The sequence below is a fragment of the Colius striatus genome, chromosome 5, assembly GCF_028858725.1.
Source record: "Colius striatus isolate bColStr4 chromosome 5, bColStr4.1.hap1, whole genome shotgun sequence".
Taxonomy (NCBI): domain Eukaryota; kingdom Metazoa; phylum Chordata; class Aves; order Coliiformes; family Coliidae; genus Colius; species Colius striatus.
Window position 1 is genome coordinate 1,810,929 of NC_084763.1, and position 22,373 is coordinate 1,833,301.

Below are 22,373 nucleotides of genomic sequence, written 5' to 3' on the forward strand. Positions count from 1 at the left end.
AACACTTATGTAATTACCAGAGACAGGCATGATACAGTAACCCATCAGGACCACATCCGCGGATGCGTGACAGTGCTGAAGAAGAAAGCCAGCATGAGCAGCCACAGATTTGTGCCTAACCTGTCTCCTGAAGGCTGACGAAAAGCGAAACAGGTAGATGGAGAGGTAAGTGTGCCAGAAGAATTGGTGTGTGAGAAAATCATGGCAAAAAGAAATACTTAGCCATACCAATTCTCAAGAACATGAATGATTTCAGACAACTGAGATGGGAAAGGAAGGCTGAGGTGAGACCTTCTTGCTCTCAGCAGCTCTCCAGCAGGAGGTTGCGGCCAAGGGAGATGTCGGTTTCTGCTCCCAAGGAGGAGACAACAGGACAACTGACAGGACAAGAGGAAATGGCCTCAAGTTGTGCCGGGGGGGGGTTAGATTAGGTGTCAGGAAAAGATCAATCCTTGGAAAGGGCCAAGCCCTGTTCCAGGCTGCCCAGGGAAGTGGTGAAATCCCCACCCCTCAAGGAACTCCAAAGCTGTGTAGATGTGGGGCTGAAGGACACGGGTTAGTGGTGGCCATGGCAGTGCTGGGGGAATGGGTGGACTTGAGGAGCTTAAAGGTCTCTTTCAACCTAAAAGATTCTGTGATTCTGTATCACATTTAAGCTGTGAGGACACTGAACAACTTCCATCTTAGGCTAGTAATTAAACCTCCAGAGCATCCATGTGGACCAAACTCACGGACAATCAGTAAGACAAGCCTCCGTTCCTCCCTCTGTATGCTCCCAAAGCTCACTTGCCCATGCCAAGGACAGACAGACTAACAGAAGACACAGCAGGCTCACAGAAACAGTGAGTGTCTGCACAGGCAAGCAAAACCTGTGTGCTGATCCTCAGATGTCCCACCCTGCGCTTGGGTCAGTACCCACCTCCTCCAGACAACTGCCCCCATTCCTTTTGCTGAGGGAGAATGCAATGAGGCAATGCACACGGGCACAGCACAGTGGTTTGTTTGCTTAAGGTCTTCCTCAGGAGCCTCATTCAGTCAAGATGATGTAAAAGTGCTGCAGATGTGTACTCTCTATTTCTGAGACTGCACCAAAGCCCATGTGTGGATGGGTACAGCGTTAGCAGTCATGGTGAACATCCCCCTGCAGATATGCACGTCTGACATGTAGAGCTAAGTGCATGATCTTCATTAAAAAGATACTTTCCAGTGATTTAAAAAGCAATATTCAGTGCTCATCATGTCTAAAAAGTCATTTCATAGGCTCTAGACTATAAAGGTGAAGCAAGGAATGAACTTCCATTTAATTATCTGAGAATTTCCACTGCACATCTTTTGGTGGGTGAGCCTGGATGCTAAACACTGATGTTCTTTTCACAGGCTGAAGGATCTGTTCTGCCCCAGCCATACTCAGAAGAGAAACATATGTCTCTAATTGGTTTCATCTGTCTCATAAAACTCTCGTTTTAAAGGAACAAATATGAGAAAAAGATTAACAGGTTTAGCAGACACCTATGGAATGGTTTCAACAGCCAGATACGGTATTGCAGGACACCACAGAATGGTGTCAAACAGCCAGACACTTCAGAAAAGAGGAAGAATTTGGGGTTTCATAGAGTTTGCTGTGGTGTTTACCCATTGTTTTTACCCCCCTTTGACTTCACAGCTTGCTGTAAATTGGTTCCCCTAAAAACTGGAAAATCTGCCTCAAACTCTTTTTGTTCTTTCTTCTAGGTCAAAAATGTAAAGGTGGTTTTGGTTTTTTTTAGCAGCCCTTTTTCATTTCCTTTATAACAGAAACATTTTTGACATATCAGATCGTAACAGTCTTATAAGTAAATCTTTACAGTGTGCTCACTCAGAATGGGTATTTCATAGCATAATGAATGACAAGGCAAATGGGTCACTTTTATGCCCCTCAGTGTTTTATTGAGTGGTTATAAGCTACTGGTAGTTGGATTTTTGAAACAACTGTCTATGAACTTTTAAGACAATAGTAAAGTTCAAGGTTACTGCAGAGATGCAGCCCCGTCCTGTGGTCTGAATGAAGTTCACTGAGCCAGATGGTACAGTCATCTCTGCAGACTCATCTGTACTAGTCTCCTGATGACAAACATCATCTTCATATTCAGCAAAAGAGAGTATGGCACGCAGCTCCAGAATTCAGCTACTCTCTTGCATACAGACTTCAGATTTCATGTGTGAACCTGCATTGCTTTCCTGTTCTCTAAAAGCTGGCCTGGTCACAGTTTTGTACCATTAGTTGTTCCTCCTGGGCATGCTCACTCAGTACACTTGCTGAAATTCATCACCTCACACAATCATATAATGGTGGAGGCTGGAAGGGACTTTTAGAGACCATTAAGTCCAATCTCCCTGCCAAAGCAGGTCCCACCTAGATCAGGTCACACAGGAATGTGTCCAGGCAGGTTTTGAAGACCTCCAGAGAAGGAGCCTCCACAGTCCCTCTGGGCAGCCTGTGCCAGGGCTCCATCACCTCACAGTGAAAGAGTTTTTTCCTTATGTTTAAATGAAACTTGTGTTCCAGTTTCTTCCCATCACCCCTTGTCCTGTCACCAGATACAACAGAAAAAAAGCGCTGCCCCAACCTCCTGACACCCACCATTCAGATATCTGTCAATATGAACGAGATCCCCCCTCAGTCTCTTATCTGAACAGTCCCTCCTAAGGGAAAATACTGTATTACCTTGTGGACAATTTATCTTTTCTTCTCTGTTTTTCAAAACTGACTTAAAAAACTAACTCAAACTTAACTGCTGGAATGGCAGGTATTTTAAAACAAGCAAAAGTGCACAAATGTTAGAGGTGGGCAGGTATTTCTCTTTCTTGCAAGTGATAAAATATCTGTGATTCTAATCGCCCTTTAATAAAAATGGCAACATATGGCTGCTTACAAAGTCCTCGTTAGTCCATTTCCCTAAATATGGTTTTACACTGCAAGATATGGAATGGAAATTGTAACATGCACACGAGAATTCTGAAGAAATCATTTCTACCCAACCGCCTGAAGACAGCCGAATCCTCCCCCCCGACTCTTTCACCCTCCCCTTTGGCTTAGCTGAAAGGTACATTGAGTAAAGATGACATGACTGTCAAACAACCCCCTTGTTTGCTTCTCAAGTCGCCTTTGTGTACATACTCCATCACCAACACACGAGCTGCCTGTGACATCTCTAACAACGCAGGAGAGGGAGAAAATGAAATACGGAAGATCAGTGTTTGCCACTCAACAGTTCACATGGTCGTGTCTGGAAGGACTCCAGTCCCAGGGAAGAAATGCTTTTGCTGCATGTTTCTAACAATGAGGCTAGCAACATTCCACTCCCAGGTGGCTGGCTAGCTGTGTGGAATGCTGCCTGGGACTGCTGATGTTGCAGGGAAGCTGTGATGTCAAACCCTGCAATGCTCTCTTCTCCTGTGGTCTGTACCTGCAGCCTGCAACAACGGCTAAGCCCAAGTGTTTCAGAACCAGCAGTGAACATGGATAAAACCAGATCATGTATGCAGACTATCCTTGCACTGTGCTACAAGACATGCAGCAGATTTTTGCACCATCTAGTTCTACCCTATCTAAATTTTACTCCAAGTAGTACAAGTGCTGACAGCTTTTATTTGTGCTACAGCAGTGGCTGAATCACTGTCTCATTGTGGAAGTACACAGCCTCTGTATGAATTCAAGGTCTATTTCCCTACAGGACAGCAGGATGCTCTCTGGGAAACACCATATGGTCATGACATATGCACTATTTCTTCTGTGTATAGGAAAAACGAAGCTGTCGTGAATTAAAAACACCGAGACTCACCATAGTAGTTGGCTCACTACTATTAGCCTACCAAAACAAACAGCCACATTCAGGACAACAAAAGCCTCATCAGGCTAAAGAAAACGTTATTCAAGCTGAAGACACTCCATTTTAAACAAAACACAGTGGAGCTGAACGTGTAAACGCACAGAGATACCAAGGGTGAGGCTTTGATGAGACTGAAATGACACACTGACACACACACAGGCCACTGCTATGTAACTGGCTTCTCTTCTGCCCAAAGGGAAATCGCTGCTGTCAAAGAGTGCTGACAGAGCCTCCAAGAGTCATTGTTCTGGGAGATGTCAATACAGATATGGACAGTGTCTCTAATGCTTTCGTTTAGCTCACGTCTCACAATACTGCTCAAGGTCTGACTTGTGCTGTTAACCTGGTTTATATGCAGATAGAATGGATTTCATCATCACGTTCTTATTACACCTTCCAAGTGGGGGTTAAGGCTCTTTCACATTCTTTGACTAAAAGGTGAAGTCTGAGCTGTAATAACATGGACCGAGTAAGTTTCCAAAAAACACTTTGTCTGAAAATCCCAGCACTGGTTGAGAGTTTGGAGGAAAGCTAAACCACTGCTGGCCAGAGCTGTTTCTGCCTCTCCTCTGACACCTGGGCTTTCGTAACTGCTCCATCAGGAATGTAACTTGTGGAATTTTAGTTGCACGTGGATTAATGCTATGCAACAAAATTCTCTGTACCAAATGCTAAGTAGAAAGGGTACCAGGAAGGAAAAATCCTTTGTATTAACATCCAAAAATGTTACAATGTGGTTAAAATACAAGGGGCATTGGAATTGTACTGAAGATACAAGGCATATTAAAATACAAGGGATAAGGGATGCGAGGCTGCACGTCCCTAAGGGCTGCAAGGCACTCCCTGCCACCCGTGTGCTAGACAGAACTGTGGCACATCCAATCAAATGCAAGTGAAGAGGATGCTGTGAGAAAGCCACAACAGATACAATCCAGCCTCAGCCAACTGGCAATTTCTTGCTTGATGTGCAGTGAAGATGAACAGATCCACACAAGCACAAACACAGTAACGTTACATTGATGACATGAGCCATTAGCATTTCCATGGTTGGCAGTCACCAAAATGTATTTCTAAGGGGTACAGTCCCACCATTTCCAGTCCTGGAGATGGAGAAAGAGTAGCACAGAACCACAGTGGGGATCTGGTAACAAACTGAATCAATGGCAGGGCTGAACATGGAAATCCCAGTCATCCAGCTCCCACTTTGATTCTGTATCTTTGTATGCTCCAGCTGCCTAGACAGGACGTAAGCTGTCTTGTAAATGACAACAAAAGGAAGGTCTCTGTACAAGAGACACCATACCTTCTCTTAGCTTTCTTTTCAGCAATTTCACAGACAAATTATGATAACAGATTGCAAATGAAATCATGATCCTCATTTAAACTGCAATTTCCTTTAAATCATCAAACAAAATACCTTCTCTCAAAGGAGAAACTGGACAGTATGAAGACTCCTGATTGGTATGCAAATGCTGTTGGCTTCAGCTACTAATAGATAAATACTTAAAAGAGGTGTTTCCACTCATCAACAAGCATATGTAAATCAAACCTCTGCTTTCCTCTCTGCACTTTGGTTCCTTCCTATCTAATTTTATTCCTTGATTTACCTGAGATTAATGTGTGTGTGGGCTACTCCTTGTTGGCTAGGGGGAAAAAACCCACATATACCCATAGTTAGAGTCACAGAATGGTGGGGGTTGGAAGGGACCTTTAGAGATCATCCAGTCCAACCCCCCTGCAGAAGCAGGGTCACCTAGATCAGGTCACACAGGAACGTGTCCAGGTGGGTCTTGAAGCCCTCCAAGGAAGGAGTCTCCACAGCCCCTCTGGGCAGCCTGTGCCAGGGCTCCCTCATTGAAACACTGAAAGTTTTCCGTTACGTTTAAATGGAACTGTTTGTGTTCCAGCTTCATCCTATCACCCCTTGTCCTGTTGCTAGATACCATCAAAAAAAGTGCTGCCCCAACATCCTGACACCCACCATTCAGATATTTGTAACTATGAATGAGATTCCCCCTCAGTCTCCTCTTCTCCAGATTAAACAGCCCCAGGTCCCGCAGCCTTTCCTCATATGAAAGATGCTCCAGTCCCCTGATCATCTTGGTGGCCCTGTGCTGGCCTCTCTCCAGCACTTCCCTGTCCCTCTTGAGCTGAGGAGCCCAGAACTGGACACAGGACTCCAGATGAGGCCTCACCAGGGCAGAGCAGAGGGGGAGCAGAACCTCCCTTGCCCTGCTGCCCACACTCTTGTTGATGCATCCCAGAATGGCACTGGCTTTGCATCAAGAAGTTACCAGCAATGTTTTCCTTAATAGTATTATCAACTTCAGCAAACTATATCTAATCATGTTAGCAATGCAGTCACATGTTCTACTTAGCTGAGGCTTTTTCCTTTACTTCCCTTCACCAACGCCAGTCACTTCTGGGTGCTGAAGTCTGTACTTCTGGGTACATACAAGTGGGGAAAAAAGGAATTCTGAAGAAAACAGAAGTATTCGCTCAATGTATGTTGGAAAGAGTAGGCTGTGTCAGCCAGGGATTCACTTGGATATTACCTTCAGTTCCCTAAAGGTCATTGAACTGCCTCTGCACAGCGCTACGCCTTCACTGGGAAGGAGAGAGAGGAACGAAAACGGATGAAGCCCTGCCTCGGCTGCCTCAACAGCTGAGCTGCACTTGAGTGCTACTTTGGCTTCCTTTCAAAGTTCTCAGCCGAATCAACTCCCGTGTGTGTGGTGACAGGCTAAGCCTCATCTCCCCAGGAAACGTGCCCGCCGTCGGCTCCTCCACCACAGCATGTGCAGCCTTCTTACCCCTGGGGCACAGGCACCACGTCTGATCAATGATGATCCCATTCTTTAAGGAGTAAACGCTACTTGCAGAGCTCACTCGAAGCCTGCACACTTGCAAGCTCTCTGCACTGCTTCCTACGGCTGCGATACGCTCCTAATTTTATTAGGAATTTAATAACGCTTCCGCCCCCTTGGGCATGTACAGTCCTAATGATTAATCAATATGCTCAACTGAACGCCTTCAAAATACCTAAAGCAAAATGACAGCTCATTAATCAAAGCGTTTCTGACCACACACGGCCTCCAAACGTACTTTGAAATTCATAAAATAAACCTTACAAGAATTAAGAGGAAATCCAGCAGCGTTGCTATTTCTGGAGAGGTTCAGCTGTAGCACCCTTGCTTTGGTACCTCTCATTATTGCAGGCTTTCACACTAAATGCCAAAGTACAATAAATTCCTCATAAATATCTAATCTGTAATTATATGTGCTCCGTTCCTGACAATTTGCTCGTGTTTTGACGTGAAAACGCTGTGCTTATCAAACAACCCCCACTCTATTCCCTTCGTAATTCACAGAGTGTTTGTTTTTAGGGATGAGCCAGCAGGAAGGCGGAGTGATGGGCACTGAACAGCTCACTAAGACAGGATCATTGATTGCGAGGCACTCTGTATAAGGAGCACATCTATCGGATCCGTTTATCCTCTGGTAAGGAAAGCACAGGGAAGAGTAGGAAAGTGGCATCATCACAAGCCGCTACTCGTACATCACTGCCAGAGTAACAAAGGATGCTTGGATGAAGAAAATCACCTTTGACATTTCATTGAGAGTGCTGAGCCCAGATAAAATAACACTGCTAATATGTTTTCATTTTGCTGTGAATATCCCCAATAAAAAACCCTCTCTCTGGTCTACTCACAGAGAAATAACTGCTACACTTTGTACGTGTGCAACTGATGGAGCTACAAGGTCAAGGCCGTATTTTACGGTGATCTGTAGTTTCAGGTGCCCATTTTGTGCACTCAGGCTACAGCTCTCAAAAATTCAGTCTCAACAGCACTGTGTATTGTTCAGCCAGACAAAGCAGTTGGCATCCCACTCATTAACTCCCAAGTGCAACTTATAAACAGTATTTTAGAAATGTGTGTCTGGAATAAGTTGGGAAATAAGCTTCTACCCCTATGTGTCACTTGTTGGTGCACACAGAGGCATTACCAGGAAGCAGTGCCACGAGACAGACAATTCCAAGAACTAAAGGGAACTCGGGAAAAGAGGAGGCATTTCTACAGCACCCACACTGTGTTTAGATGGATGATTTCACTCTAAAGCTAATGCACATGCAAGAGGAACTTCTTGGAGTGAGTGAGCACTAGTGTTGGAAGAACCTGAGTGCAGTGACTCTGGCAGGAAAGTACTTTCCTGGTTCTGAATCTGCTCACGTTGAAACGCTCTCTTCCAGGTTTTGTTTGTTACAACTTTCAAGCAGGAAAGAGCAAGATGAAGCAAAATTCTGTAATTACATTAGAGGCAGTGGCAGATGTTGCAAATTGTGGTAGAAGCAAAAGAAGTAAGGGATTAATAGCAATTACAGGAACAACAGCAACAGTGAAATCAGATGAAGGCAGGCAACGCGAGCAGCAATGAGGAAGGAAGGAAAAACAACAATTACGAGTTTCTTCCCTTTCCACATGTTCACAAAGCTACTGTTTAAACTCCAAATGTTTGAATCAAAGTCTCCTATTAGCAATCACTCATGGATACTACCCAGCAGAGGCAGCTCTGCACAGAACCATGCAAATCTGAAGTCATTTGTTGGTAGCAGATCCCCTGGTTAGGGACCGCGCTACCCATCATCATCATCATCATCATCATCATCAGTCACCTCTAGTTTTCCTTCTGCCTCATTTTAATTCAGTTTCCCTTTTTGCTGTGACTACCACGGATGAGGTAGGCTTGGGTTATGAATCAAAAAAGCTAAATAGTGGTTTTTGTATGTGACATGTTCAAGTGTTCCCTGCCCTGAGCTCAAAACACAACAGAAAAGGTACAATTCTTACAACACAACGGGCTGAGCTGAAAGTGGCTGAATGGTACATGTTGGAGAGGTGGTTCCAGAGGAATTCCATGCACTCATTCACTGAAGAAGTCACCCTTTCATAGAATCACAGAATGGTAGGGGTGGAAGGGACCTTCAGAGATCATCTAGTCCAACCCTCCTGCAGAAGCAGGGTCACCTAGATCAGGTCCTATAGGGACATGTCTGTTTCCTTCAACATCTACACAATGCTTCAGTGTGCCTCAGTTAAAACCTGAAGCCTCTGTCCACAGCCCTGCCTTCTCTGAGGCTGAGCCTCCTGGGAGCACTTGCTCTCTTCCTTTTTTTTGCCTTTCCTCAGGACAAATCTATGAGGGTGTAACCACCTCGGAGTATTTAAGGGATTCACACTTTAGGGATAAGAAAAATTAATTGGTGGGGTGTACAATACAAGGAAAAGAAAAAGGACACATTAAGTCAAGAAAAACCAAAGCAGAATATAATTACACTACTAATTAGAATCGTTTTCCAGTAGGAATGGATCATTTAAATATGAACAAAACACAATAATGAAAGACTCTACTGCTGGGACATCTCTTTTACTTGCCAGGTTGTGCTCTGAGAATACAACTGATAAAAATCACCAGATTTTTTTTTATCCCTGTCTATAATTGGAACTATTTGATTGTATGTTTATGTTGCATTTGAAGAATGCACTTTCCTGCCATGACCAATTTGCCTTTCAGCTGAAATCCCAGTACTACTGCTTTTCAAATTAAAAAGGGTGTTTTGTTTTTGTTTCTTTAAATTCATCCTTGAGTGTCCCCCAAAATAACTACAAGCTACAAAATCCCCAGCTCATACATTAACCAGCTCCTCATTTACTTACTAAAAGATCTGTACACTTAGTTTTAGTGAGGCATTTGTAGGGCAACTTTAGGAAACGATGCTTTAAGGACATCTGTTTGTACAATGATTATTTGGTTAACTGTGATACCTTGTGTTTTCACACACCTCCCAAATTAGTATCTTGTATTATTATAAACTTAGTCTTCCAAGTGAAATCAATTAAAGGTATTACACAAAGATATAACGACGCTGTTTTCACAATCAATACGTGGAGAGCTTGAGTCTTCTGAAAGAAAGCAAGGAACAAACTAACTGAAAAATAGCAATTTAGGTATTTTCACAGGGTTTCTGTCCCATTGATTTTCTACTCTCACAACCAAACAGACAGTCAGAAACTCTGCTGCCACACAAAACCAGCTCCTCACCGGCCTGAACGCCACATGCTGAAATCCAGCAATGGACTGTTAATCATCACTTCCTCCTGCCTTAGTCTTTGTGATGCCAGAGCTCACCCGTGACAAGAAGAATATGGAAAACACAGGGAGATAAAATGGGCCCATAGTATAACCATCCCATTCCATTTTGAAACCCATCCTAAGCCAGAAAGCCTTGCTGTGGTCTGTGTTCTCACAACACGGAAAAGCAAATACTTTTGAAAATGTAATTGATAGTGGTTTTAAGATAGTTCCTCTTCCCAGACTGCCCAGATGCAAAAGGGAGATGCAGCCTCTCATTACCACTGCCGAAGAACTGAAATTCTGCTGCATGGGTTTAATGAAAGTAGATGGCTCATCCAAGGAGATGCTTTTCAAAATTCATAACGTTGGCATTAGCAAGTTATTAAATGTGAACATTAATTGAGAATATGATTTGTTTTGTAGGGTTACAGGGTTGACTAATCATTGCTAATGATTTCCTGACTAACGCTCAGCTGCAGCTGTGGCCGCTGCACCACATAAATCCTTCAGCTATGGATTTGGTTTTGACCAAGTGCTATCTCACATTTTTTGCTCTCTGCCTGAACAATACAATCAGGCAAATCAGTCTTCTGGTGGTGGCCACCTTCTTGGCAAAGTGAAATAACTGCTACTTGAGAAAACTCAGCACTTTGTTAGTACTGAAACAAGCAACCAGGTTGTACCTCTTAACAGTAGCTACGCATCGATTTCAATCTCTCAGACTCACAGCCTGGGGAGTTGACCTGCCCAGCCTCTAAGCACCAACCTAGCTGTAAACCTCAGTTCCCCCTTTGATGATCCAAGTGAGAGAACAGGAGGAGCAAGAGTGAGAAATCATGTGGGTCAGGATAAAGGTCAGCTTAGTAAGTGAAGGACAGAGAAAGGAAGAAAGAGCAGGATGCAAACACTCACGGTGTCTCACACACAGACACATGCACGGTCACTCTCCGGGCAACTGTCAACCTGGGGGTCAGCAACTGCTAACTCAGAAGTCAAATCCCAGTCTTTCTTCCTCTACCCTCTGTTGTTATGCACGATGTCACGTGGTATGGAACATGCCTTTGGTCATTTCAGGTATACTTTTCAACATCTGTAAATACCTGAAGGGAGGGTGTAAGGAAGAGGGAGCCAAGCTCTTTGCCTGAAGCACATTGAAGCACAGCAGGTTCCCTTTGCACATCAGGAAACAGACTGAGCACTGGCATAGGCTGCCCAGGGAGGTTTGAGAGTCTCTACTCTTGGAGACTTCCAAAAAAGCCATCTGGAAACAGTCCTAGGCAAAGGGCTCTAGGTGGCCCTACTTGAGCAGGGGGGTTGGACCAGATGACCTCCAGAGATTTCCTCCAATCCTTCTGTGATTCTATGAGCCTATGAATACCTTTAAATGTCTTTTATAGTTGGTTTCAGTTCCTCAGTTGGTGTCTTTATGAATGCATCTTAAAACCATTCCCCAAAGCCCCATTGCTGATGAAAGGTGTCACATCAGGTGGTTTTACACGGCGTGTGTCTCTAAGCGCTGTCCTGGGCATCCTGAGCTTTCTGCTACAGCCTGCTTTCTTCTCCTCTGAAGCACTGATGAAAACGTGTTCCCATCTGAGGCAATGACACTGCTCATTGATCATTCCTTCACTTAGGATTTCCTTTCTTGTCGTTTCCCCATAAATTACCTGAGGATGTGCTCTGTGTTAATGCACACCTCAGCAGCAACTGTTTGCACGAGTCCCTACGAAGAGCATCACACCAATGCTTTTGGCACTAGCATTAACACTGACTGCAGCTTTCCTAATGTTAGTTCTTGTTTGCAGCTGATATGACTGAGGAATTAAGCCATGTATAGAGTCATTCCTGATGTAACTCTCCATACCAAATGATCCTTAAGAAACACTTTGCAGCCAAAGCGTGCTGACCTGTGGCTCTGCTCCAGCACCAAACTGAGACAAGAACTACAAGGCTGCTATAAAAGAAACTGGGAGAAAAGATGGTAACACAATTTCCCAAATGCCAGTACATAAGAATAGTTTTGACTGCCACACACTTAATATTGTACTGACCAGACTGGAAAAATATTGTCTTCTGTTTATAGAAATGTTTTCAAACCCATCAAACATGGGAGCAAGTAAAATAACAGGTTTCCTCTCGTCTCTGTAATTACAGACATTCCAACATGAAATCACTTCCATCTCCAAACTTGAAAAATAAGCTGAGAGCAAAATTTACTCCCTGGTCCTTAAAAGCCAATCAAGCTCCCATTAGAGCTGATGAAAAGACAGTTAATTCACTGGCAAATAAACAACATCTGCACTTTGTAACTTGGTGTAAAAAGCATAACGCTCTCAAGCTGCAGCAACACTGTGTGGTCACAGGAGGAGGACGGCTGTGCTTCATCACCATGGGAATCCGTTGTCACAATAAATGTGGTACAAGTGCGTATGAGCTACAGGCAGAAACACGCTGTATAAAAGGGAGAGCATCAAGTGTAACTGTAGTCATCTCGCCTGGTAATTACCTTAATAAAAATGCAAGCCAATAATAATTGTTGGATTGGTTCATAATTCTGGTAAGTTTTGTTCATCTTGCAAATAAATACAAATCAAGTAGCAATCCTGCAAATGTGCTGACTCAGCACCACCTCCAGGGTAACACAGCTGGGACCCAAATCTATTTGCATGTCAAAACACCTTTCCCTTCTGAGAACACGGGCTTTAGCTGAAGAAATAGGTCATTGTTAAACTCAACACTCTGTTTAGATCAAAAACAATGGAGGGGGAAAAGAATATTAAAATGATAGATTTGTTGTTTATATCTTGAAAAACAATAACTTGGCTCTTAACTTATACTGATACCTCTACAACACCAAACTTGGCGTCATTGGACCTGAAATTGACCTTTTAAAACCAGATTTAATAATGTGTTCTATTTTTCCTCAGTCTCTTTTCCCTCAACCAAAACCAAATTGCTCTCACAGCCCTGTGAGCTGCTGCTGCAGCAGACCAGTGGGCTGGCCTGTTGGGAGCCTTGGCTAGGGCAGCCATGGAAGCTGCCAGCAATGATGATGATGATGATGATGCAGCACATGCCCAGTAGGACATCAACTGAGACTATCAATTTATTTTGATAGCCCCACAGTAAAAATGTTCAGGCACTGGAGTTTTGCATTAGGATCAGAAGTGGTTAGACCTGGATGAAGAACTCAGCACTCCAGCTTTTCCCAAGTTTCCTTCACAAGCTAGTTTTCAACTCATAAAACCAATTGCACTACAGACCTTCAGATTTTTATCTTCTTCAGTCACATACTTCGAAGTGGTACATGCACTTGAATTAGTGTTAATACTTCAATTGGTCAGCTGTCCTCGGTTGAACCTCCTCGGGAAGCTCTAAGGAAGCCACTTCTTGGCCCATGTTTGGTTTTAAATCTTCTGTTTGGGTAATTCCACACTGGAGAGTGACAAGAGTATGAACCTCCAAGAGCACTGGAAGAGATTTTATCTTGGTGCATCCCAAAGCAGAACTCAAGAGCTCATGGCTGTTTAAGGAGATAGTCCAATTTCAAACCCACTTCAGATCAGGACATGTTTCTGCCAGGGGCATGTGTTAGTCTGAGATTCTATGTTTATCAAAACAAATGTGGCTTTATTGTCCTGCAGAAGCCCTGTTGTGGTGTTTTCTATGAAACTGTAAAGACCTCAGCTATAAAACGCTGCTGAATGAAATCGACGGCAGTTCTTTCCACCCCACAGTCCAGGACATTCAAAGCCATTTTCTTCTCTGTTTTTTTGACCTACAGCTTGCTCTGTGTTTTCTAAAGGCTTAAGTTTTCACACACAGCAAATCCCATTAAAATTAATCCACACCTGAAGAGAGTTCATGTTGCAAGCTGACTTTCAAGGAAGTTACATTATGTGTGACTTTATTCAACTTGGAACTCTGAAGTACTGTCCAATTTTTTTCCAACTGCATAAAGCTAATCAACTTCTGAACATATTTCACCTTTTTATTATTCATCTCCACCTCCATGGTATCCAGAACCCTTCCATAGCACTCTTATCTTCATTTCCCAAGCCTAGCTAATATTAACACATTAGTTTCAATTAAACCGACTCCAATTTGAGAACAAAGTAATTAAGTTCCACAATGATCCCTTCAGTATCATTTTGTTGGCTGCCAGAAGCCTTTCAGCTACCATACACGCAGAGTGATTTGGATTCTCCATCATCTCCCAGAACTGCACTGCTACCCTCTTCCCAAGCAGCTTTTAAACTACAGTCTCTCCACAGCACTGCTGAGACATCATTTCCTTGTCTCCACCTGCTGAACTCTGATCATCTCTCTCCCTGCCCCCAATATCCTTTAAATCCTTGCCCACCTTCTTCTGAAGAGCCAGAAAATGAAGTGATGCAAACAGAGAGAAGCAGCATCTCAAGAGAAGCTTTTATAGCTTGAAAAAATGATTTGTGTATTAACAGACCACATGTATTAATACAAGAATTAGTCAGTTAAAGAGCAAACAAGAGAGGGAAATCCAAACCGTGAAAGAATGGAGAAAAAGGCAGAAAAATCTAAAAGCTAATTAAATAAAAACCAAATGTCTCCTTCATTATTGAAGCTTTACACTATTTTTTCCTCTGCATTCTTTTCTTTACAACGTTACTATCGCTATACTCGACTACTGTGACTATTTTGAATCCTTCAGACCTCCTGAAAGGTCTGTTTTGGGGAAAAGATATTAGTTTCATTACCAAATTAGTATTCTAATCCATTTGAGAATCCTAACGATAGCAAAATATATGAGGAAAAACAGAGCAGCAAAAAGTACAAGGAAGAAACAACCTGAAACAAGTGTGTTAGATGAGGCTTACCTATAGAAAGAACATCACACAATCTGACAAAGCAATTTCCTTAAAGGTTTATATGGCCTGTTGGCTATATCCCAGTGAAACTCAACCATCAGAAACAATCAAGACTTTGTTTGATCATTCAAGGGCTGTAGTCTGTGCTTAAATTGGATACCATTTTTTTAAGTGAGGCTTTTTGTTATAGATAGTAATATTGCATTTGGTTAAAACACAGTAAAACTGCAGAAATGCCAACTTTAGTCATTAATATAAGGATGTGAGGAAGTTTGTTCCTGTGCAGCATTTGTTATAACTCTCTTCATCCCAGATCCTGGTGAAGTGTGGTCTGTTAGTGCAGTCCTGCCTTGGATAACCAATTACACCAGGGATATGTTCACAAGTTGTTCTGTGACTGGCTCATGTGCTACTCCTTTAGTTAACAGGATCATGAGTGACTTACAAAAAGCTTCTGCAAAGTGAAATTAACCCTTCCTGCAAGAATTCAGCCTTTCTTTCCATTGAGGATGCCCTCAATCACATCTTCTCCCTGTTACTCCTGTTGCACAATGGGAGGATGTCTGCTGGGGCTTTAGACAGCCCTGAGCTGAATGCTCAGTCTTACTCTCCCTTAGTTCCCCAACAGATCAAAACTAGTGCCATGTGCTTGCTGTTTGAAAAGTACTCATTTTGACTGGGGGAAAAAACAACTCAAAAGTATTTTATGAATCAAAGCACATCTCAAAATGAATAAGTAGGACAGTGGGGAGACTTATGAACACCAAAAATGACAACTGGAAGACACCACTATTTTTACTCATGAAATACAGAGGCATTAGGAATAAAAGAGCAGCTAAAAAGATGATCATCACCCTACTCCAGTGAAATGTCATTAATAATCAGTCCTAATACAGGAGAGAGGAATTCAGCAAGGTCCATGTTCCTGCCATTAGAGCTGCACTGCAATTAATCTGAGAGAAATCCCTACGAATAACCTGAAGTTTTACAATTTGTTTGGATTATGCTCAACTTATTTATTCAAGATTTTGTCAGCAAGAAAGCCTTGCAGTTTTTCAGCTGTTGACAAAGAAGAGGAGCTATCCTATTTGCATTCCTCAGCCATAACTCTGACCAAGGACTATAAAGTTTGGGAGACAAAGAGAAAGAATCTTTTAATAGACTGAATCGACAGGAACTTTTTTCGTGTGTCTTTCCTCTTAAAATCTAGACAGCCAGGGAATTCCTGATGAAAAGGCATATAATGAAAGGATTACCAACGTTAGCCTGACATTCAAAACACAACTGAACCTCTTTCTCTAAGCATCAGTTCACACAGTTGCACAACGTGGAAGAAAAATGAATCTTGACAAGAGCAATGCCATGAACAGTGGGATTGCTCACTGGTGTTGTGTGTGTCCACTGGAGTCCATATACAGCCCAAACCACTGACAACAGCAAGAAACCACAGAGTTACAAACCACTAACCCTCAGAGGACATCGAGTGGTTTGCTGTAATGGGTAACTGGATGATCTTTCTTTTGCCCAGGTATGATCATACAATACCAAATCTGCATGTGTGTGCAAAGAAAAGCAGATGTTGATGTTGGGATGTTGCCTGCAAACATGGATTGATTACTGACATGCTTCTCATGGAAGTAAATGTATCTATGCAGTTGCTCCACTTGAATAATGAGCCAGGTGGATGTTAGGAAGAGGTTTTGTGGGTAAAAGCTTTATCAGAAGACCAACCTAATTTGGCTTTTGGGAGGCTTTTAGTTACTACTGCTCATTATCCTCTGTTTTACCTGTGTTCACAAAGCCTTGTAGTGTTACAGACTTCTTGAATGTGATTGTGAACAACCATTAGGCCACAAATCAAAGGGCAGCACTAATCAGAGCAAGAGGCAGAGATTTTTTGGTTCAATGAGATTAACTCAACTTCTTGCTTGGCACAGTAAATGTTGGTCAGCAATCCTCTCAGTTCCTCAGGAGTGCTGCATTCCAACACACTTTGCACAGAAACCTTCAAACCAACCCAAAACTCTCAATCCAAACACAAGTCACTGCTTCCAGCTCCCTCACATCTGCTGATTTTGTCAAGATCTGTTAAACCCGTGGGTGCAAATATCACCTCGTGCCACAGAACATCACCACAGGTGAATCATCTTATATATCTGACAATTCTTTTGGTCTGCTTGCAATTTCAGGTTTCCATAAAAGAAAGTGGTTCAGTTTCTCTTCCAACCATTCTTGCTATTTGACACAGTGCTTTGCTAAAGAATGATGAAAACACAGTCCATGCCACAGGGGACGGGTGATTAAAAAGGAAAGCAGCTTTGATCTGTTACTCCTGTGTCATTCAAGAGTAACACCATTGTAAATACTATTAAGATTGTACAAAAGTGTATATGAAATCAGAATATGCTACAAATATCAGAGGTAGAGGCACAAACATCAAAGAGGAATGAGTAAAGAGAAAAAAGCTAACAAACTTTTGAGATGGACTGATGTTGACAGAAAGCAGATCACTAGCTCCTCAGGTGATGGGAGAAAAGATCCTGTTCAATAGCACCACATGTTATAAAGCACACATATTTCTGTGGATGCAGTTTCAACTTGGAACAACAGACTGATTACAGCTCTTAATCTGTGTGAGCGTGTGCAGAGCTGGGCACCGGAGCTGGGGCAGTGGGGACAAGCTGGAACAGAGGAGGTTCCAAAGAAACACAAGGACAAACTTGTTCCCTGTTGAGGTGAGGGAGCACTGGCAGGGGCTGCCCAGATGGGCTGTGGAGGCTCCTTCTCTGGAGACATCCCAACCCAGCTGGATGAGTTCCCGTGTGCCCTGCTCTAGGTGGTGCTGCTCTGGCAGGGGGGTTGCACTGGATGATGGCTGGACATGAGAGAAGGGTGTATTAAAGATGGATACAAAAAAACTCAACAAATCATTTACCTACCTAATATTATCTAGGAGAACTGATATGTATTTATTAAGAGACACTGAAGTGATGAACTCATGGCTGCTTCAGCTCTGTAGCGACACAGCAATGATCAAGGGAAAAAAAGCATTCTCCAAAAGCTGGTGGTTTCCACTTCTAGGACATGAGCACACAGATCAGAAGGGAGCAAGGACATTGTGCTTGAAAAATCACCAGAAGCTGAAATCAGCTTTCCTAGATCACTGACAGAGGAGATGGGATCAACCAACACATTTCTCAGGGCTGGATGGGATACGTGAGAGCTTACGGTCATGTTTACCAAGGGAACACTGAGAATTGAATGCTGAAGCCTGAGCAAGTTCTGCAGCAGCTTCCACTCATCACTGTAGGACTGTAGAAATCCTATTCTCCTGTCAGACTCCTTGAAAAGCTCTTATTGAGCAGGAAGGCTATCTGCAACTAGCATTCTAGATCTGGTAACATCTAGCAATGTAAAAGTAGTTCTGATTATGATGGCTACTTAGAGAAGAGATCATACTGCCACTTTACACTTGGTTTTTATCTTGGTGTACCTGTAAATCTCATTTACTGCTGGTATTACCATTGCTTTATTGTAACTAAAACCTCCAAATGGCAAATTAAGTTTTCTGTTCAACCTGCTAAACTCCTGAACTCGTGAAGCTGCTGTCTCATTTCCTCCCAAGACATACAGGCATGAAACAGTAAATCATGTACTGCAGTAACTCTGCTTTGTGCTTTCATATGCTGCCTGCGGGCACAGTGAATAGGAATAGAAATTGGAACACAACACCAACAGATGATCTTCTCTTCTCTGTGTCTATGCTTTTCACTCCCACACTCTGATTATTTGTTACAGCTCCTACAGCTCTGGGAAATGACAGACTCACAGACACTGTGAACACAGCAGCCCTCCTCCCTTCAGGGTCTCCTTCCCAGGGTGAAGGGAAGAAGGCAGAACCAGCACACTGTTTCCTCCCCACTTCAGAGGCTGGGATCAGCGGCCCACAGAGAATTTCATGGCAAGGAAGTCACAAGCTATAGGGAAGTCTAATAACAATAGTGGGGGAAGCGTTACCATTTTATTAAACAACATTCTGCATTCTATTAGTATATTGTATCACCCTCCTTTACATTATTTTGCTTCATACAATATAGAAGGGAAGCTTTTTCCCATAAAAGCAAAGTGATTCCATATCCTGTGTTGCCTCTTGTAAACCAGTGGGCACAGAAGAACTTTCTTCCACCTCCCATACCAACTGCAAAGTGGATGAGCATCGAGGACTTGGAGACAGATAAGCTTTCTAATGTCCTTGCTACTAAACATATCATTATCTTCTCAAAATGGAGGTTTCCAAGGAAACAAGAAGAAAAGAAGATGAGAAATGTAAAAGAGCAAAACAAAATGAAAAGGCTGGTGGGTTCTTTTTCCTCAGTCTACATAGGCATGTATTAAGTTGCAGTTATGATCCATGGGCCTTATGGCTTCACACATTGACAGCAACAGTTCCTACGACTGCCAACATCAGCCCTTTATCGTGCCAGTAACTGCAGACTCACAAAGGAATCCCTGCTCTAAAAAATCTATGATCTATGCACACAATATAGACCATAAGAAGTGTGAGTCTCATGTTGACCCAGCTGGAAAAAACAAAAGAGAGATCAAGTGAAATGGTAAAGTCACAGAGGAAACTCGTATCAGAGGCAGAAGTGAACACAGATCTCCTCAGGATGCAGCTGACTGATCCAAAGAGTGAGATCTGCACTCACTGAAGGCTCTCTGCTTGGAAAAGGCTTCCCCACAAATTCACAGCGTTCCTACAGTTGTACTGTTTATGGGGATAACATGGTGTATTTTCAGTAGAGGTCTCTGGTTCTGGGCTTTTGTAAGGAAGTCACCAAGCTGTCTTGACTAACTTTGTTCCTCTGATGATCCTTTGTTAAAGCTTTGAAATGCATCTCTAGGTCTGAACGTGATTTAAAATATATTGGGCTGCAAGTTCAAATGAACACAATAACCAAACCCAAAACAGTAAGTAAGGGAAAGTGATACTTCCAGGCAGTCTTTTTCCTTACTACTAGGCAAGGACTCTTCCTCCAGCTTTTAGCAGAATCTTGGCCCAGATGACCTCTGGCAGTCCTTTTGAATCTGAAGCACCCTATAGTCCTAAGAAATTGGTTGTTTGGGGTATGTTTTCAGAAGTCACTTATGATTTACTTTACATGGAGTGACCTAATACTGCCTTTCCTCAGACTAAGTGGCAAGGCAATGACATTGTGTGCTGTGAAATTACTCTCAGTCCCTATTGTTGGCAATGGTTTGAATCTCTTCTCTGAGATGTACGTGTTATTTGGCACGGATGAAAGCCCATGATTAAGAACAAACCAAAACAAAGAGACACAGACCTGAAGGAATCCAGACTCAAAGCCTAAAACTCATACTGGCAGAGAAAGGATTCTTAGTTTGTACAGACGCTTTTCATGTGTCAAAGTACGTGACAATGAGAGGTGTTTGACAACTGTGCCTGCAGCCAAGAAACCCCACACTACTGAAGCAGCTTTATTAACATCAAGGCTTTCCTCAAACATGGCATTCTGATGCAGTTTCAACTGCATTAAAAAATGAGAAGATTTAAAGCTATAATTAGCAGCAGAACAGACATTACTACAGCCAGATACACCTTTACCTTGTCAGGAAATGCACAGCTAAAAGCAGCAGAAGCCACAGGTCACTGATGCCTGCTTCATTACTCCCATTAACAGATCAATAAGGGCCTTTGATCCTGATTTGGTTAAACATGCTAACTGGCAATTTCTTACTTTGTAAAGCACCACCCTCTCTGTTCTCTTTGACGTGGATTCAAACCAAAGGACCAGTCTCTTCTAAGATCTTACTGAAACCTCTAAAAGATGTAACAGAAGAGTCCTGATGTAGAAAAGCACCTGTGGCCAAGGCCTTAAATGCCACCCTGATCTCAGGAAGCCTATTTGCCACCGGCTTCAATACGACCAAGATCCCATTTCCCGAGGCAGACAAAAACATCAATTTCCTTTGGTTCAAGTGAAAAAGAGTGTATTTAGTGTGTGCACCATTCTGCAGTGATTTACACAGTAAGCTCTGTGGTGGAAGAAGCCATGCCAGTACTTGGAGGTGTGCTGGGAGATGAGTAAGGTATCATATATATTTAGCAAATCAGGCAAACCTCAGAAGAAAAAAAGAGAGGAAAAAAAAGATGAAGAAACAGAGAAAGGTGAAAAATTCTCTCCTTAGCTCAGAAGCCACAGAATGAAGCCAAGAACACATGACTTAGAAAGAAAACGTATTGGCATCTTCCCCACTAACACACAAACCACTGCTGTGCCATGTGTACAAACTATTACAGGTGTTACACAAACAGAGTGGTGGGATTTTTCTGTTACTCTCTGGGTTGAAATGACCTGCCTTTGCTGCTGCTTTCTCTCACTGAAAGGAGAAAAAACTTGCCTTGCAGTAACTGTGTAACCTCAACTTTCCAGAACAGAACCCTGACTTCCAAGCAGTTTAAGAGAAGTTGTCTTGCTATAGAAAAGGGGAAAGTGTGAAGGAAGAGGTGACTGCAAAACACACCCAAACAATTCTAAGCTTAAGCATGCAAATATCTGGGACTGATTATTCCTTAAAGAAATCTTCACTTATTACTTTGTGTGCTGATTAATTTTCTCTTTTAAATCCAGAAGCCAGGACAAACACCTACAATCACAGCACATATTGCTTTTACTGCAATATAAACACATACTCATAAATACACTTTGGGTCTGAAGTAGTAGTCTTGTAAAAGAGAATGTAATGCTGTACTCTGCGTACACTATGAGCTTGTTCTGCTCATTATCTCCACCTCTGACCTCAAGAAAATTCACCTTCTAAATAGCTGCCCATATACCTTCTGAAGCACAGACAAGCTTGTGTCTATCAGCAGAACGTAATCATGGCATTTCTAGTTATGAACACGATTCAGGATCAAACATCAGGCCCAAGAAAGAAGAAATCATTTCCCACTTTGCAGAGTTCTCTGTGCTACGCTAAATTAAGCAAAGCAGTAGCAACAGAGACAAAGCATGTGCTAGAAATAGCTCCAGAACAGCAGGGAGGAAGGAGAGGAATAACAAGCATTAGGGTATCTATTAACTAAGGGAATGCTTATGGAAATAGGGATAAGATGCACATGCATGGCAAATGAATTCTTATCTATAGCACCATAAGAAAACCTACCAAAATAGATTCATGAGGGGAAGCAGCTTAAACACTGTGAGCACCCAGCCATTAGTTTCATCTGAAATGCATTTTAATTGCTGCTATCACAACGGACCCCTTCCACAACCACAAAAACGTGTTCTGTTTCCACTTCTAACCCAGTCTGCATCAAGTCCCAGGAAACATTCGTTCAGCACCAAACGCTATCACACACAATTAGAGCACAGATAAAGTACTAGGCACATATTACAAGAGCTCCTAAGACTAAACTCCTCCTCCACGTGTTGTTCTACTGATTGTGCAACAACCAATGCTTTTGTCTGTCGGCTAGAGGTGAAGCTTGGTGAGGTGG

General features: G+C 42.7%; 1 protein-coding gene across 1 annotated transcript in view; it reads right to left on the reverse strand.

Moving 5' to 3' along the window:
• The window catches only part of CNTNAP2 (contactin associated protein 2), a 908,805-nt gene that overhangs the window by 227,827 nt on the left and 658,605 nt on the right, over positions 1 to 22,373 (reverse strand). The window lies entirely within an intron of this gene.